Raw genomic sequence first — 17,681 nt, 5'->3', positions numbered from 1 at the left:
TCTAAAGCATTTGAAAAGTTCAAATAATTTCAGAGTGAAGTGGAAAATCATCGTAACAAGAAAATAAAGTTTCTACGATTTGATCGTGGAGGAGAATATTTGAGTTACGAGTTTGGTCTTCATTTGAAATAATGCAGAATAATTTCGCAACTCACGCCACCCGGAACACCACAACATAATGGTGTGTCCGAACGTCGTAATCGTACTTTACTAGATATGCTGCAATCTATGATGTCTCTTACTGATTTACCGCTATCGTTTTGGGGTTATGCATTAGAGAGAGCTACATTCACATTAAATAGGGCACCGTCTAATCCGTTGAGATGACACCATATGAACTATGGTTTGGCTAGAAACCTAAGCTGTCATTTCTAAAAGTTTGGGGTTGCAATGCTTATATGAAAAAGTTTCATCCTGATAAGCTCAAACCCAAATCGGAGAAGTGTGTCTTCATAGGATACCCAAAAGTAACTGTTGGGTACACCTTCTATCACAGATCCAAAGGCAAGATATTCGTTGCTAAGAATGGATCCTTTCTAGAGAAGGAGTTTCTCTCAAAAGAAGTGAGTGGGAGGAAAGTAGAACTTGATGAGGTAACTGTACCTGCTCCCTTGTTGGAAAGTAGTTCATCACTGAAATCAGTTCAAGTGATTCCTACACCAGTAAGTGAGGAAGCTAATGATGATGATCATGAAACTTCTGATCAAGTTACTACCGAACCTCGTAGGTCAACCAAAGTAAGATCCGCACCAGAGTGGTATGGTAATCTTGTTCTGGAAGTCATGTTACTTGACCATGATGAACCTATGAACTATGAGGAAGCGATGATTGCTACCTCTTTTAGCACTGGGTTGGTTTTCCCTGAAGAGGAAGGGATGATGCAGCAAAGTAGCATAAGTATTTCCCTCAGTTTTTGAGAACCAAGGTATCAATACAATAGGAGGCTACATGCGAGTCCCTCGTACCTGCACAAAACAAATAAATCCTCGCAACCAACACAAATAGGGGTTTTCAATCCCTATAGGGCCACTTACGAGAGTGAGATCTGATAGATATGATAAGATAATATTTTTGGTATTTTTATGATAAAGATGCAAAGTAAATAAAGGCAAAGTAAATAGCAAAGCAAATAACTAAGTAGTAGGAGATTGATATGATAAAGATACACCCGGGGGCCATAGGTTTCACTTGTGGCTTCTCCCGAGAGCATAAGTATTCTATGGAGGGTGAACAAATTACTGTTGAGCAATTGACAGAATTGAGCATAGTTATGAGAATATCTAGGTATGATCATGTATATAGGCATCACGTCCGAGACAAGTAGACCGACTCCTGCCTGCATCTACTACTATTACTCCACTTATCGACCGCTATCCAGCATGCATCTAGAGTATTAAGTAAAAACAGAGTAACGCCTTAAGCAAGATGACATGATGTAGAGGGATAGACTCATGCAATATGAAGAAAACCCCATCTTGTTATCCTCGATGGCAACAATACAATACGTGCCTTGCTGCCCTTACTGTCACCGGGAAAGGACACCGCAAGATTGAACCCAAAGCTAAGCACTTCTCCCATTGCAAGAAAGATCAATCTAGTAGGCCAAACCAAACTGATAATTCGAAGAGACTTGCAAAGGTAACCAATCATACATAAAAGAATTCAGAGAAGATTCAAATATTATTCATAGATAGACTTGATCATAAACCCACAATTCATCGGTCTCAACAAACACACCTCAAAAAGAAGATTACATCGAATAGATCTCCACAAGAGAGGGGGAGAACATTGTATTGAGATCCAAAAAGAGAGAAGAAGCCATCTAGCTACTAACTATGGACCCGTAGGTCTGAAGTAAACTACTCACACTTCATCGGAGAGGCTATGGTCTTGATGTAGAAGCCCTCCGTGATCGATGCCCCCTCCGGCAGAGCTCGGAACAGGCCCCAAGATGGGATCTCGTGGATACAGAAAGTTACGGCGGTGGAATTAGGGTTTTGGCTCCGTATCTGATCGTTTGGGGGTACGTGGGTATATATAGGAGGAAGAAGTACGTCGGTGGAGCAATAGGGGGGCTCACGAGGGTGGGGGCGCCTGGTAGGGTAGGGCGAGCCCCCTACCTCGTGGCCTCCTGTTACGTGCCTTGGCGTAGGGTCCAAGTCTCTTGAGTTGTATTCGATGAGAAAATCACGTTCCCGAAGGTTTCATTTCGTTTGGACTCCGTTTGATATTCCTTTTCTTCGAAACCCTAAAACAGGCAAAAAATAGCAATTCTAGGCTGGGCCTCCGGTTAATAGGTTAGTCCCAAATATAATATAAAAGTGGATAATAAAGCCCAATAATGTCCAAAACAGTAGATAATATAGCATGGAGCAATCAAAAATTATAGATACGTTGGAGACGTATCAAGCATCCCCAAGCTTAATTCCTGCTCATCCTCTAGTAGGTAAATGATAAAAACAGAATTTTTGATGTGGAGTGCTACTTGGCATAATTTTAATGTAATTCTTCTTAATTGTGGTATGAATATTCAGATCCGAAATATTCAAGACAAAAGTTCATATTGACATAGAAAATAATAATACTTCAAGCATACTAACAAAGCAATTATGTCTTCTCAAAATAACATGGCTAAAGAAAGTTATCCCTACAAAATCATATAGTCTGGCTATGCTCTATCTTCACCACACAAAATATTTAAATCATGCACAACCCCGATGACAAGCCAAGCAATTGTTTCATACTTTTGACATTCTCAAAAAAAATCAATTTTCACGCAATACATGAGCGTGAGCCATGGATATAGCACTATAGGTGGAATAGAGTGGTGGTTGTGGAGAAGACAAAAAGGAGAAGATAGTCTCACATCAACTAGGCGTATCAACGGGCTATGGAGATTCCCATCAATAGATATCAATGTGAGTGAGTAGGGATTGCCATGCAACGGATGCACAAGAGCTATAAGTATATGAAAGCTCAAAAAGAAACTAAGTGGGTGTGCATCCAACTTGCTTGCTCATGAAGACCTAGGGCAATTTGAGGAAGCCCATCATTGGAATATACAAGCCAAGTTCTATAATGAAAGATTCCCACTAGTATATGAGAGTGATATCATGAGAGACTCTCTACTATGAAGATCATGGTGCTACTTTGAAGCACAAGTGTGGTAAAAGGATAGTAACATTGTCCCTTCTCTCTTTTTCTCTCATTTTTTTTATTTGGGCCTTTTTTATGGCCTCTTTTCTTTCTCTTTTTTTTATTTGGGCTTCTTTGGCCTCTTTTATTTATTTTTTGTCCGGAGTCTCATCCCGACTTGTGGGGGAATCATAGTCTCCATCATCCTTTCCTCACTGGGACAATGCTCTAATAATGATGATCATCACACTTTTATTTTTCTTACAACTCAACAATTACAACTCGATACTTAGAACAAAATATGACTCTATGTGAATGCCTCCGGCGGTGTACCGGGATATGCAATGATGCATGAGTGACATGTATGAAAGAATTATGAATGGTGGCTTTGCCACAAATACGATGTCAACTACATGATCATGCTAAGCAATATGATAATGATGGAGTGTGTCATAAACGGAAGGGTGGAAAGTTGCATGGCAATATATCTTGGAATGCCTATGGAAATGCCATAATAGGTAGGTATGGTGGCTGTTTTGAGGAAGGTATATGGTAGGTGTATGATACCGGCGAAAGGTGCGCGGTATTAGAGAGGCTAGCAAAGGTGGAAGGGTGAGAGTGCGTATAATCCATGGACTCAACATTAGTCATAAAGAACTCATATACTTATTGCAAAAATCTACAAGTTATCAAAGCAAAGTATTACGCGCATGCTCCTAGGGGGATAGATTGGTAGGAAAAGACCATCGCTCGTCCCCAACCGCCACTCATAAGGAAGACAATCAATAAATAAATCATGCTCCGACTTCATCACATAACGGTTCACCATACGTGCATGCTATGGGAATCACAAACTTCAACACAAGTATTTCTCAAATTCACAACTACTCAACTAGCATGACTTTAATATCACCATCTCCATATCTCAAAACAATTATCAAGTATCAAACTTATCATAGTATTCAACACACTCATAAGAAAGTTTTATTATTCATCTTACATACCAAGCATATTAGGATTTTAAGCAAATTACCATGCTATTTAATACTCTCAAAATAATCTATGTGAAGCATGAGAGATCAATAGTTTCTATAAAACAAATCCACCACCGTGCTCTAAAAGATATAAGTGAAGCACTAGAGCAAAATTATATAACTCAAAAGATATAAGCGAAGCACATAGAGTATTCTAAAAAATTCCAAATCATGTATGGCTCTCTCAAAAGGTGTGTACAGCAAGGATGACTGTGGTAAACTAACAAGCAAAGACTCAAATAATACAAGACTCTCCAAGCAAAACACATATCATGTGGTAAATAAAAATATAGCTCCAAGTAAAGTTACCGATAGAAGTAGACGAAAGAGGGGATGCCTTCCGGGGCATCCCCAAGCTTTGGCTTTTAGGTGTCCTTAGATTATCTTGGGGGTGACATGGGCATCCCCAAGCTTAGGATCTTGCCACTCCTTGTTCCATAATCCATCAAATCTTTACCCAAAACATGAAAACTTCACAACACAAAACTTAAAGTAGAAAATCTCGTGAGCTCCGTTAGCGAAAGAAAACAAAAGACCACTTCAAGGTACTGTAATGAACTCATTCTTTATTTATATGGGTATTATACCTACTGTATTCCAACTTCTCTATAGTTTATAAACTATTTTACTAGCCATAGATTCATCAAAATAAGCAAACAACACACGAAAAACAGAATCTGTCAAAAACAGAACAGTCTGAAGTAATCTGTAGCTAGCGCAAGATCTGGAACCCCAAAAATTCTAACATAAATCTCTGGACGTGAGGAATTTATCTATTAATCATCTTCAAAAATAATTAACTAAATAGCACTCTCCAAATAAAAATGACAGCAGTTCTCGTGAGCGCTAAAGTTTCTGTTTTTACAGCAAGTTCAACAAGACTTTCCCCAAGTCTTCCCAACGGTTCTACTTGGCACAAACACTAACTAAGTACAAAAAAACACAACCAAAAAATAGGCTAGATAATTTATTTATTACCAAACAGGAGCAAAAAGCAAGGAATAAAAATAAAATTGGGTTGCCTCCCAACAAGCGCTATTGTTTAACGCCCCTAGCTAGGCATAACAATCACGAATAGATCTAGGTATTGCCATCTTTGGTAGGCAATCCATAAGTGGCTCTCATAATAGATTCATAAGGTAATTTAATTTTATTTCTATGAAATTGTTCCATGTCTTTCCTTAAAGGAAATTGGAATCTAATATTTCCTTCCTTCATATCAATAATTGCATCAATCGTTCTAAGGAAAGGTCTACCAAGAATAATAGGACATGAAGGATTGAAATCTATGTCAAGAACAATAAAATCTATGGGCACATAATTCCTATTTGCAACAATAAGAACATCATTAATTCTTCCCATAGGTTTCTTAATAGTGGAATCTGCAAGGTGCAAGTTTAGAGAGCAATCATCAAAATCACGGAAACCTAACAAATCACACAAAGTCCTTGGAATCGTGGAAACACTAGCACCCAAATCACATAAAGCATAGCATTCATGATCTTTAATTTTAATTTTAATAGTTGGTTCCCACTCATCATAAAGTTTTCTAGGGATAGAAACTTCCAATTTAAGTTTTTCTTCATAAGATTGCATCAAGGCATCAATGATATGTTTAGTAAACGCTTTATTTTGACTATAAGCGTGAGGAGAATTTAGCACGGATTGCAGCAAGGAAATAAAATCAATCAAAGAGCAATTTTCATAGTTAAATTCCTTGAAATCCATAATTGTGTGTTTAGCAACATCTAGGGTTTTAATTTCTTCAATCCCACTTTTAACAAATTTAGCATCAAGATCAAAAGATTCAGAATTCTTGGAACGCCTACTAGGTAAAGGTGGATCATATTCAGTCCCATCATTATCAAGATTCATATTGCAAAACAAAGATTTAATAGGGGACACATCAATAACTTTTAGATCTTCATCATTATTTTCATAGAAACTAGCAGAACACGCTTTTATAAAGGCATCTTTCTTAGCACGCATCCTAGCGGTTCTTTCTTTGCACTCATCAATGGAAATTTTTCTCACGGCTTTGAGAGACTCATTGATATCATGCTTAGGTGGAATAGATCTAAGTTTCAAAGAATCAACATCAAGATCAATTCTATCAACGTTCCTAGCCAAATCATCAATCTTAAGCAATTTTTCTTCAATCATAGCATTAAAATTCTTTTGCGAAGTAATAAATTCTTTAATATTAGATTCAAAATCAGAGGGCATATTATTATAATTTCCATAAGAATTGTTGTAGGAATTACCATAATTATTAGAGGGATTACTAGGATGAGGCCTAGGGTTGAAATTTCCTATATACGCGTTGTTACCAAAATTGTTCCTACCAACAAAATTCACATCCATAGATTCATTATTATTCTCAATCAAAGTAGACAAGGGCATATCATTAGGATCATAAGAAACACTCTTATTAGCAAATAATTTCATAAGTTCATCCATCTTTCCACTCAAAACATTAATTTCTTCTATCGCATGCACCTTTTTATTAGTAGATCTTTCAGTATGCCATTGAGAATAATTAACCATAATCTTATCTAGGAGTTTAGTAGCTTCTCCTAAAGTGATTTCCATAAAAGTGCCTCCCGCGGCCGAATCTAAAAAGTTTCTAGAAGCAAATTTCAATCCAGCATAAAAGTTTTGTATAATCATCCACAAATTTAAACCATGAGTAGGGAAAATAAAACGGCAAGGGTGAAGTGGGGGGAGAGGAAAACGAGAGGCAAATGGAAAATAATGTAATGCGGGAGATAAGGGTATGTGATGGGTACTTGGTATGTTGACTTTTGCATAGACCTCCCTGGCAACAGCGCCAGAAATCCTTCTTGCTACCTCTTTTAGCACTGCGTTGGTTTTCCCCGAAGAGGAGGGGATGATGCAGCAAAGTAGCATAAGTATTTCCCTCAGTTTTTGAGAACCAAGGTATCAATCCAGTAGGAGGCTACGTGCGAGTCCCTCGTACCTGCACAAAACAAATAAATCCTCGCAACCAATGCAAATAGGGGTTGTCAATCCCTATAGGGCCACTTACGAGAGTGAGATCTGATAGATATGATAAGATAATTTTTTTGGTATTTTTATGATAAAGATGCAAAGTAAAATAAAGGCAAAGTAAATAGCAAAGAAAATAACTAAGTAGTAGGAGACTGATATGATAAAGATAGACCCGGGGGCCATAGATTTCACTAGTGGCTTCTCTCGAGAGCATAAGTATTCTACGGTGGGTGAACAAATTACTGTTGAGCAATTGACAGAATTGAGCATAGTTATGAGAATATCTAGGTATGATCATGTATATAGGCATCACGTCCGAGACAAGTAGACCGACTCCTGCCTGCATCTACTACTATTACTCCACTCATCGACCGCTATCCAGCATGCATCTAGAGTATTAAGTAAAAACAGAGTAACTCCTTAAGCAAGATGACATGATGTAGAGGGATAGACTCATGCAATATGAAGAAAACCCCATCTTGTTATCCTCGATGGCAATAATACAATACATGCCTTGCTGCCCTTACTGTCACCGGGAAAGGACACCGCAAGATTGAACCCAAAGCTAAGCACTTCTCCCATTGCAAGAAAGATCAATCTAGTAGGCCAAACCAAACTGATAATTCGAAGAGACTTGCAAAGATAACCAATCATACATAAAAGAATTCAGAGAAGATTCAAATATTATTCATAGATAGACTTGATCATAAACCCACAATTCATCGGTCTCAACAAACACACCGCAAAAAGAAGATTACATCGAATAGATCTCCACAAGAGAGGGGGAGAACATTGAATTGAGATCCAAAAAGAGAGAAGAAGCCATCTAGCTACTAACTATGGACCCGTAGGTCTGACGTAAACTACTCACACTTCATCGGAGAGGCTATGGTCTTGATGTAGAAGCCCTCCGTGATCGATGCCCCCTCCGGCGGAGCTCGGGAACAGGCCCCAAGATGGGATCTCGTGGATACAGAAAGTTACGGCGGTGGAATTAGGGTTTTGGCTCCGTATCTGATCGTTTGGGGGTACGTGGGTATATATAGGAGGAGGAAGTACGTCGGTGGAGCAACAGGGGGCCCACGAGGGTGGGGGGCACGCCTGGTAGGGTAGGGCGCGCCCCCTACCTCGTGGCCTCCTGTTACGTGCCTTGGCGTAGGGTCCAAGTCTCCTGAGTTGTATTCGATGAGAAAATCACATTCCTGAAGGTTTTATTCCGTTTGGACTCCGTTTGATATTCCTTTTCTTTGAAACCCTAAAACAGGCAAAAAACAGCAATTCTGGGCTGGGCCTCCGGTTAATAGGTTAGTCCCAAATATAATATAAAAGTGGATAATAAAGCCCAATAATGTCCAAAATAGTAGATAATATAGCATGGAGCAATCAAAAATTATAGATACGTTGGAGACGTATCAATGATGAGCCCAGATTCCACAAAATGGCTTGAGGCCATGAAATATGAGATGGGATCCATGTATGAGAACAAAGTATGGACTTTGATTGACTTGCTCGATGATCGGTGAGTCATTGAGAATAAATGGATCTTCAAGAGGAAGACGGACGCTGATAGTAGTGTTACTATCTACAAAGCTCGAATTGTCACAAAATGTTTTCGACAAGTTCAAGGTGTTGACTACGATGAGATTTTCTCACTCGTATCGATGTTTAAAAGTCTGTCCGGATCATGTTAGCAGTTGCTGCATTTTATGACATCTGGCAAATGGATGTCAAAAGTGCATTCCTTAATGGATTTATTAAAGAAGAGTTGTATATGATGCAACCAGAAGGTTTTGTCGATCCTAAAGGTACTAACAAAGTGAGAAAGCACCAGCGATCCATCTATGGACTAGTGCAAGCATCTCAGAGTTGGAATATATGCTTTGATAAAGTGATCAAAGCATATGGTTTTATACAGACTTGCGGTGAAGCCTGTATTTACAAGAAAGTGAGTGGGAGGACTACAACATTTCTGATAAGTATATGTGAATAACATATTATTGATCGGAAATAATGTAAAATTTTCTGGAAATCATAAAGGAGTGTTTGAAAGGAGTTTTTCAAAGAAAGACCTCGGTGAAGCTACTTACATATTGAGCATCAAGATCTATAGAGATAGATCAAGACGCTTGATATATTTTCAATGAGTACATACCTTGACAAGATTTTGAAGTAGTTCAAAATGGAACAGTCAAAGAAGGAGTTCCTGCCTGTGTTGCAAGGCGTGAAGTTGAGTAAAAGCTCAAAACCCGACCACAGCAGAAAATAGAAAGAGAATGAAAAGTCATTCCCTATGCCTCAGTCATAGGTTCTATAAAGTATGCTATGCTGTGTACCAGACCTATTGTGTACCTCACCATAAGTTTGGCAAGAGGGTACAATAGTGATCCAGGAGTGGATCACTGGACAGCGTTAAAAAATTATCCTTACTGGAATAAGGAAATGTTTCTCGGTTATGGAGGTGACAAAGAGTTCGTTGTAAAGAGTTACGTCGATGCAAGCTTTGACACCGATCTGGATGACTCTAAGTCTCGATCTAGATGCATATTGAAAGTGGGAGCAATTAGCTAGAGTAGCTCCGTGCAAAGCATTGTAGACATAGAAAATTTGCAAAAATACATACGTCTCTGAATGTGGCAGACCCTTGACTAAATTTCTCTCACAAGCAAAACATGATCACTCTTTGGGTGTTAATCACATAGCGATGTGAACTAGATTATTGACTCTAGTAAACCCTTTGGGTGTTAGTCACATGGAGATGTGAACTAATCACATAAAGATGTGAACTATTGGTGTTAAATCACATGACGATGTGAACTAGATTATTGACTCTAGTACAAGTGGGAGACTGAAAGAAATATGCCCTAGAGGCAATAATAAAGTTGTTATTTCTATTTCCTTATATCATGATAAATGTTTATTATTCATGCTAGAATTATATTAACCAGAAACTTAGTACATGTGTGAATACATAGACAAACAGAGTGTCACTAGTTTGCCTCTACTTGACTAGCTCGTTGAATCAATGATGGTTATGTTTCCTAACCATAAACATGAGTTGTCAATTGATTAATGGGATCACATCATTAGAAAATGATGTGATTGACTTGACCCATCCGTTAGCTTAACACGATGATCGTTTAGTTTGTTGATATTGCTTTCTCCATAACTATACATGTTCCTATGACTATTAGATCATGCAACTCCCGAATACCGGAGGAACACTTTGTGTGCTACCAAACATCAGAACGTAACTGGGTGATTCTAAAGGTGCTCTACAGGTGTCTCCGATGGTGTTTGTTGAGTTGGCATGGATCAAGATTAGGATTTGTCACTCCGATTGTCGGAGAGGTATCTTTGGGCCCTCTCAGTAATGTACATCACTATAAGCCTTGCAAGCAATGTAGCTAATGAGTTAGTTACGGGATGTAGCATTATGAAATGAGTAAAGAGACTTACCGGTAACGAGATTGAACTAGGTATTGAGATACCGACGATCGTATCTCGGGCAAGTAACATACCGATGACAAAGGGAACAACGTATACCGTTATGCGGTTTGAACGATAAAGTTCTTCGTAGAATATGTAGGAGCCAATATGAGCATCCAGGTTCCGCTATTGGTTATTGACCGGAGACATGTCCCGGTCATGTCTGCATAGTTCTCGAACTCGTAGGGTCCGCACGCTTAACGTTTGGTGATGATTGGTATTATGAGTTTATGTGATTTGATGTACCGAAGGTTGTTCGGAGTCCTGGATGTGATCACGGACATGACGAGGAGTCTCGAAATGATCGAGCCGTAAAGATTGATATATTGGAAGGCTATATTCGGACATCGAAAAGGTTCCGAGTGATCCGGGTATTTTTCGGAGTACCGGGGGAGTTACGGGAATACGGGAGTACATATGGGCCTTAGTGGGATTTAAGGAAAAAAGAGGAGAAGCCACGAGGGCTGGCCACGCGCCCCCCATGGGCCATGTCCGAATTGGACTAGGGGAGAGGTTGCGCCTCCTCTTTCCTTCTCCTCCCCTTCTCCTTCCTTCCACCTCCTAGTAGGACTAGGAAAGGAGGAATCCTACTCCTACTAGGAGGAGGATTCCTCCCCCCTTGGCGTGCCTAGAGAGGCCGGCCGGCCTCCCCTCTCTCCTTTATATACGTGGGGAGGGGGCACCCTAGAACACACAAGTTGATCAGTTGATCTTTTAGCCGTGTGCGGTACCCCCCTCCACCATAATCCACCTCGGTCATATCGTAGCGGTGCTTAGGCGAAGCCCTGCGTTGGTAGCATCATCATCACCGTCATCACTCTGTTGTGCTGACGGAACTCTCCCTCGAAGCTCTGCTGGACCGAAGTTCGTGGGACGTCACCGGGCTGAACGTGTGCTGAACTCGGAGGTGCCGTACGTTCAGTACTTGGATCGGTCGGGTCGTGAAGACGTACGACTACATCAACCGCGTTCTCATAACGCTTCCGCTTACGGTCTACGTGTTGGGGAACGTAGCATAAATTCAAAATTTTCTACGCAACACCAAGATCAATCTATGGAGTAATCTAGCAACGAGGGAAGGAGAGTGCATCTACATACCCTTGTAGATCGCTAAGCGGAAGCGTTCAAGAGAACGGGGTTGATGGAGTCGTACTCGTCGTGATCCAAATCACCAGAGATCCTAGTGCCGAACGGACGGCACCTCCGCGTTCAACACACGTACAGCCCGGTGACGTCTCCCATGCCTTGATCCAGCAAGGAGAGAGGGAGAGGTTGAGGAAGACTCCATCCAGCAGCAGCACAATGGCGTGGTGGTGATGGAGGAGCGTGGCAATCCTGCAGGGCTTCGCCAAGCACCGCAGAAGAGGAGGAGGAGAGGGATGCAGGGCTGCACCAACGAGAGATCGAATCGCCTGTGTTATGGGCAGCCCTAGGCCTCATATATATAGGGGAAGGGGAGGGGCTGCGCCCCCTCTAGGGTTCCCACCCCTAGGGGGGCGGCAGCCCTAGATGGGGAGCAAGGGGGGCGGCCAAGAGGGGGAGAGAGGGAGGCGCCCCCTAGACCACACCAGGGGATTCCCGCTCTGTTATTTTTCTCTTTCAGGACCTTAATCTCTGGAAACCCTGTCCGGCGGCATGATTGCCGAACACATGATGCAGCAACCAAGGAGGCAAAAAGCTACATCACACCACGGAACTACCAGGTGTATTACGATAACGAGTGAAATATTTTCTTTAATACTATTCCTCAGCTTGCCCTTGGAAGGGACATAGTCCTACTTTTTGCTTATCGCACTATCTGTATCATCCTGTTTTAACGCATCTATTTGAATAAACAATGCATAGCATTAAGGCTATTATTGCATTCTTCATTTTTATATATGTGTTCCTTAATGACGCCTTGCAACCGTACACTTTGGTACGGCCAATACACCAGGGGCTTAAGTACCCCACAATGCGGTGTGAGAGGTCCGAACACTTTCACAAGTGTGGCACCGCGAACTTATAGCATTATATGCATCAGCTCCGAATCATGTCTTTGGTCAAATTTTGGGTTTGCCCGGCTCCTATGTTTTGGTACCTTACGTTCCGCTCTATCGGCTAAGGTAGCGCTAGGAGAACTACTGCGATTGTGCCCCGGTTCTGCTGGGCTAAGCACCTCAGTAGAGAAAGCTAAAACTGACTGTCATGATAAGGCAAGAGACTGGTTGCTGTTCGGCGAGGTTTCGAGTCCCTAAAGACTTATGCCGCTTAGAGCGATGAGCCGGTCCTGTCTGGCTTAAAGGCGTGTATCGCGCCCCGAATTCGGCCTTCCGAATACCAGGGGCTTCGCCGAAATTTAAAATTATAGAATTCCATGGCTAAGTGAGAGTGATAAAGCATTATTAGTCCGGTTGCCTTGTTCGCTGTGCTGAGCACCTCCCTCGAAGGACCCAAACATGGGAACAAGAGTGCTCAGGTTTATCCCGAACACCCCAGCACTTGCGGCATGGGGGCAGAAGCCGAGGACTAGCCATCTCTCAGATTGGATAAACAGCCAAACAGAAGGTAATATTTTAAATTCAAACAAGCATTGCATAGCGCATATGAAACAAGTTTTCATCATACAGGATCACACGAGCAAGTTTACTCAAATATTACATCCTTTGAACATTCGTCCGCTACAAGACGGGCACCCTTTAGGACACCCTCATAATAAATTTCGGGGGTGTGATGCTCCTTGCCCTGCGGCGGTCCTTCCTTGATCAGCTTCACGGCGTCTAGCTTGGCCCATTGCACCTTCACACGGGCGAAAGCCCGGCGTGCACCTTCAATACAGACGGACCGCTTGACGACTTCCAGCCGTGGGCAGGCATCCACTAGCCGCCTCACCAGGACGAAGTAGCTGTTCGGAAGGGCGTTTCCATGCCATAGCCGGACTATAAAGCCCTTCATGGCCTGTTTGGCCGCCTTGTGTAGCTTGACCAGCTGCTTCAGTTGGTCGCTCATTGGCACCGGGTGTTCGGTCCCAGTATACTAAGACCAGAACAGCTTCTTTGTTGAGCTCTCCTCCTCGGCCTGGTAAAACTGTGCGGCATCCGACACGCTGCGGGGAAAATCTGCGAATGCTCCTAGAGAGCTCCGGATTCGGGTAAGTAATAGGTAATTTACTTTCACATGCTTGCTTTGCATATAGAATGCCTTACCCGCTGCTATTTTCTTCATCGCGTCAATCTCCTGGAGGGCCTTTTGGGCCTCGGCCTGGGCACTCTTCGCGCTCTCGAGGGCCGCGGCAAGCTCAGACTCTCGCGTCTTCGAGTCAAGCTCCAACGCCTCGTGCTTCGTTACGAGAGCCTGGAGCTCTTGCTGCACCTCGCCCACCCGTGCCTCTTGCCTTTCCTACTCGGCGTGCTCCTTGGCCGCTTTGTCTTCGGCCTCGGATAGCGCACGCTTCAGGGATGCCACCGCGGTCATGGCCCCTGGCAAATATAAGATGATCCTGTCATTTTGCAATCGCGTCTTCTTTTATATACACGTATCTATATACAGGGTATTACTTACCTTGGTTCTCCTCGAGCTGCCTCTTGGCAAGGCCGAGCTCGTCCTGGGACCCTTTAACGTCCTGCTTCAGTGCAGCAACCTCCGCAGTCAGTGCGGCAGATGCCAGCAGCGAAGCCTGCATACGCATATTGACATACTTATATTAGACTCCTGCGATATTGTTTGATCCTCTGTTCGGCTTTTCTTTCTGAACACCGAACAGAGCACCAGGGGCTACTGTCTATGCGGTAATATTTTTCCTATATTTTAACACTTGCCTCAAAGCCTGTTAGAAGGCTGGCACAGGCTTCAGTCAATCCGCTCGGGGCGGACTGAACCTTCTAGACCACCGCACTCATAATAGTACGGTGCTCCTCGTCGATGGAAGCGCTGCGAAGCGCTTCCAGCAGATTGTCCGGCGCCTCTGGATGGGCAGAGGTCAGCGGCACAGGCGTCTTGTCCCTCTTAGAAGGAGGCCGCCTGCCCGAGTCCGGAACCGCTGGAGGTTCCGGCGCGGTGTTCGGCTGAGGGCCGAACTCGGGGCCCTCAGGGGCCTTGTCCCCTCGGCTCCCGGAGTCTAGAAGGTCGCCTTGAGGCGCCTCCGGGACTGTCTCCCCTCGACCCGGTGCCTCTTGAGACAACACCTCAGCGTCGTCCGCAGGGCAAGGGGAGGTGGCGGTCGGAAGTGGATCGCTATCCATATCCGACGAGCCCAGGGAGCCGTCCGACGATAGATCGATACGGGCTCGTGGCGGCCTGCATAATCATATTCGGCGTTAGGGAAAGTAGTGCGACAAAGGAATGCTATGAGTTACTCTAGTATCCGAATACTTACGACCTCCCTAGGGGCTTGGCCCTGGGCAACCACTCGTCTTCGCCTTCGGCAGCGGCGGTGGAGCTGTCCGGAAGGAGAGTCCTTCCCTTCTTGGACCCTTTGGCCCCCCAGTTGGGGCGGCCTTCCTTTTCTTGTCTCCCCCAACTGAAGGGGAGCATCTTCTTCTTCCTCCTCGTCTTCGAGGGAGGAGTGTGCCGCAGAGTCATCGGACGATGAGTCCGATAACACCTGGCGTCGGGAACTCTTTCGGGTTCCCTTGGTCTTCTTGGTCTTCTCTGGCACCTTGTAAGGAGCCAGAGTCAGCATCTCCATCAGGAGAGCGTTCGCTGGGCCTTCGGGCAAGGGAGCCGGACAGTCGATCTGTCCGGTCGTTTCCTGCCAGTCCTGTCAAAGGAACGGGAGCTTAGATCCCGCATAGAGTCAAACTATGAAAAACAAGTATCCTCTAAGAGGTAAAACAGCTCACCGCGCTGGCTTGGCGCTTCACGCAGAATCCGTGATCCTCGGTAGTAGGAGGAGGAACCTCGGCGCCCTTGAATAGCACCTTCCAGGCATCCTCGTGTGTTGTATCGAAGAGCCTGTTTAGAGTTTGGTGCTGGGCCGGGTCGAACTCCCACAAGTTGAAGGCCCGTTGTTGACACGGGAGGATCCGGCGGATGAGCATGACCTGGACTACGTTGACGAGTTTGAGCTTTGAGGGAGTCCTGGATTAGGGGGTGTCCGGATAGCCGGACTATACCTTCGGCCAGACTCCTGGACTATGAAGATACAAGATTGAAGACTTCGTCCCATGTCCGGAAGGGACTTTCCTTGGCGTGGAAGGCAAGCTTGGCGATACAGATATGTAGATCTCCTACCATTGTAACCGACTCTGTGTAACACTAGCCCTCTCTGGTGTCTATATAAACCGGAGAGTTTTAGTCCGTAGGACGAAGAACAATCATACCATAGGCTAGCTTCTAGGGTTTAGCCTCTCTGATCTCGTGGTAGATCTACTCTTGTACTACCCATATCATCAATATTAATCAAGCAGGACGTAGGGTTTTACCTCCATCAAGAGGGCCCGAACCTGGGTAAAACATCGTGTCCCCTGCCTCCTGTTACCATCCGGCCTAGACACACAGTTCGGGACCCCCTACCAGAGATCCGCCGGTTTTTACACCGACATTGGTGCTTTCATTGAGAGTTCCTCTGTGTCGTCACTTTTAGGCCCGATGGCTCCTCCGATCATCAACAGCGATGCGATCCAGGGTGAGACTTTTCTCCCCGGACAGATCTTCGTATTCGGCGGCTTTGCACTGCGGGCCAATTCGCTTGGTCATCTGGAGCACATCGAAAGCTACGCCCCTGGCCATCAGGTCAGATTTGGAAGTTTGAACTACACGGCCGACATCCGCAGAGACTTGATCTTCGACGGATTCGAGCCACAGCCGAGCGCGCCGCGCTGTCACGATGGGCATGATTTAGCTCTGCCGCCGAACAGTGCCCTGGAGGCCGCGCCTGTGTCCGCTCCGACCCCTAGCTCGGAGCCGATCACACCAATCGAGGAAGGGTGGTTAGACACCGCCTCGGGGGATGCAATCTCTACGGAGATCGAGCCGAACACCAGCCCTACTCTCTACGAAGCCCGTGACTCCAAGGAGCCGGACTCCTCTCCAGACTCCGAGCCCTCCGCGCCCCGACCAATCGAACCCAATTGGGCGCCGATCATGGAGTTCACCGCCGCGGACATCTTTCAGCACACGCCCTTCGGCGATATTCTGAATTCACTAAAGTCTCTCTCTTTATCAGGAGAGCTCTAGCCAGACTATGGTCAACAAGGTTGGGATGCGGATGATGAAGAAATTCAAAGCCCACCCACCACCCACTTCGTAGCCACTGTCGATAATTCAAACGACGTGCTCGACTTTGACTCCGAAGACATCGACGGTATGGATGACGATGTAGGAGATGAACATGAACCAACACCTATAAGGCACTGGACAGCCACCTCATCTCATGATGTATACATGGTGGACACACCTAAAGGAAGCAACGACGAGGAACACAGGGATGCAACGAGGGATCGTTCACTCGAAAAGCAATCAAAGCGGCGACATAAGCGCCGCTCCAAGCCTGCCTCGGCAGAGACATCAGCCATACAGACCCAGCCATAGAGCAGGATGAGCCGGCGGACGACGAACATGCCTTCAAGCAAGCGTTCGAACAGGGAAACTTGGATAAACAAACCGAACACCCCGTCCCCGGCGAAAACAACAGTACGGACGACCTTACGCCGGATAAACTCATGGAGCAGAAGAACCTCCACAAAAGGCTCGTCGCCACTGCACATAGCCTGAAAAAGCAGAAGCGGAAGCTCAAAACTGCGGAAGATGCACTCAGAATCAGATGGAGCAAAGTACGCAACACCGCAGACAAATATGCTGGCAGTCGCCGCACAAAAAGCTATCCAAAGCAAAAGCTACTGCCTGAATTTTACGAGGAGGCCTTAGAGCCCCCGCAGTCAAAAAATAGGAAAGCCATCCGGTCAGATGAAAGACCGCATGGCCAGCATGGAGTGGCAAGCGGCGCCGCACACAAGCCGGCACGCGATCCACCAAAGGATCCGCATCAAAAAGACGGCCCAGCCAGATCTATATACGGGCCAAGAAATCAAGCTC

Source organism: Triticum urartu, chromosome 4 (genome assembly GCF_003073215.2).
Source record: "Triticum urartu cultivar G1812 chromosome 4, Tu2.1, whole genome shotgun sequence".
Classification (NCBI taxonomy): Eukaryota; Viridiplantae; Streptophyta; class Magnoliopsida; order Poales; family Poaceae; genus Triticum; species Triticum urartu.
Note: the sequence above shows the minus strand (reverse complement) of the source record.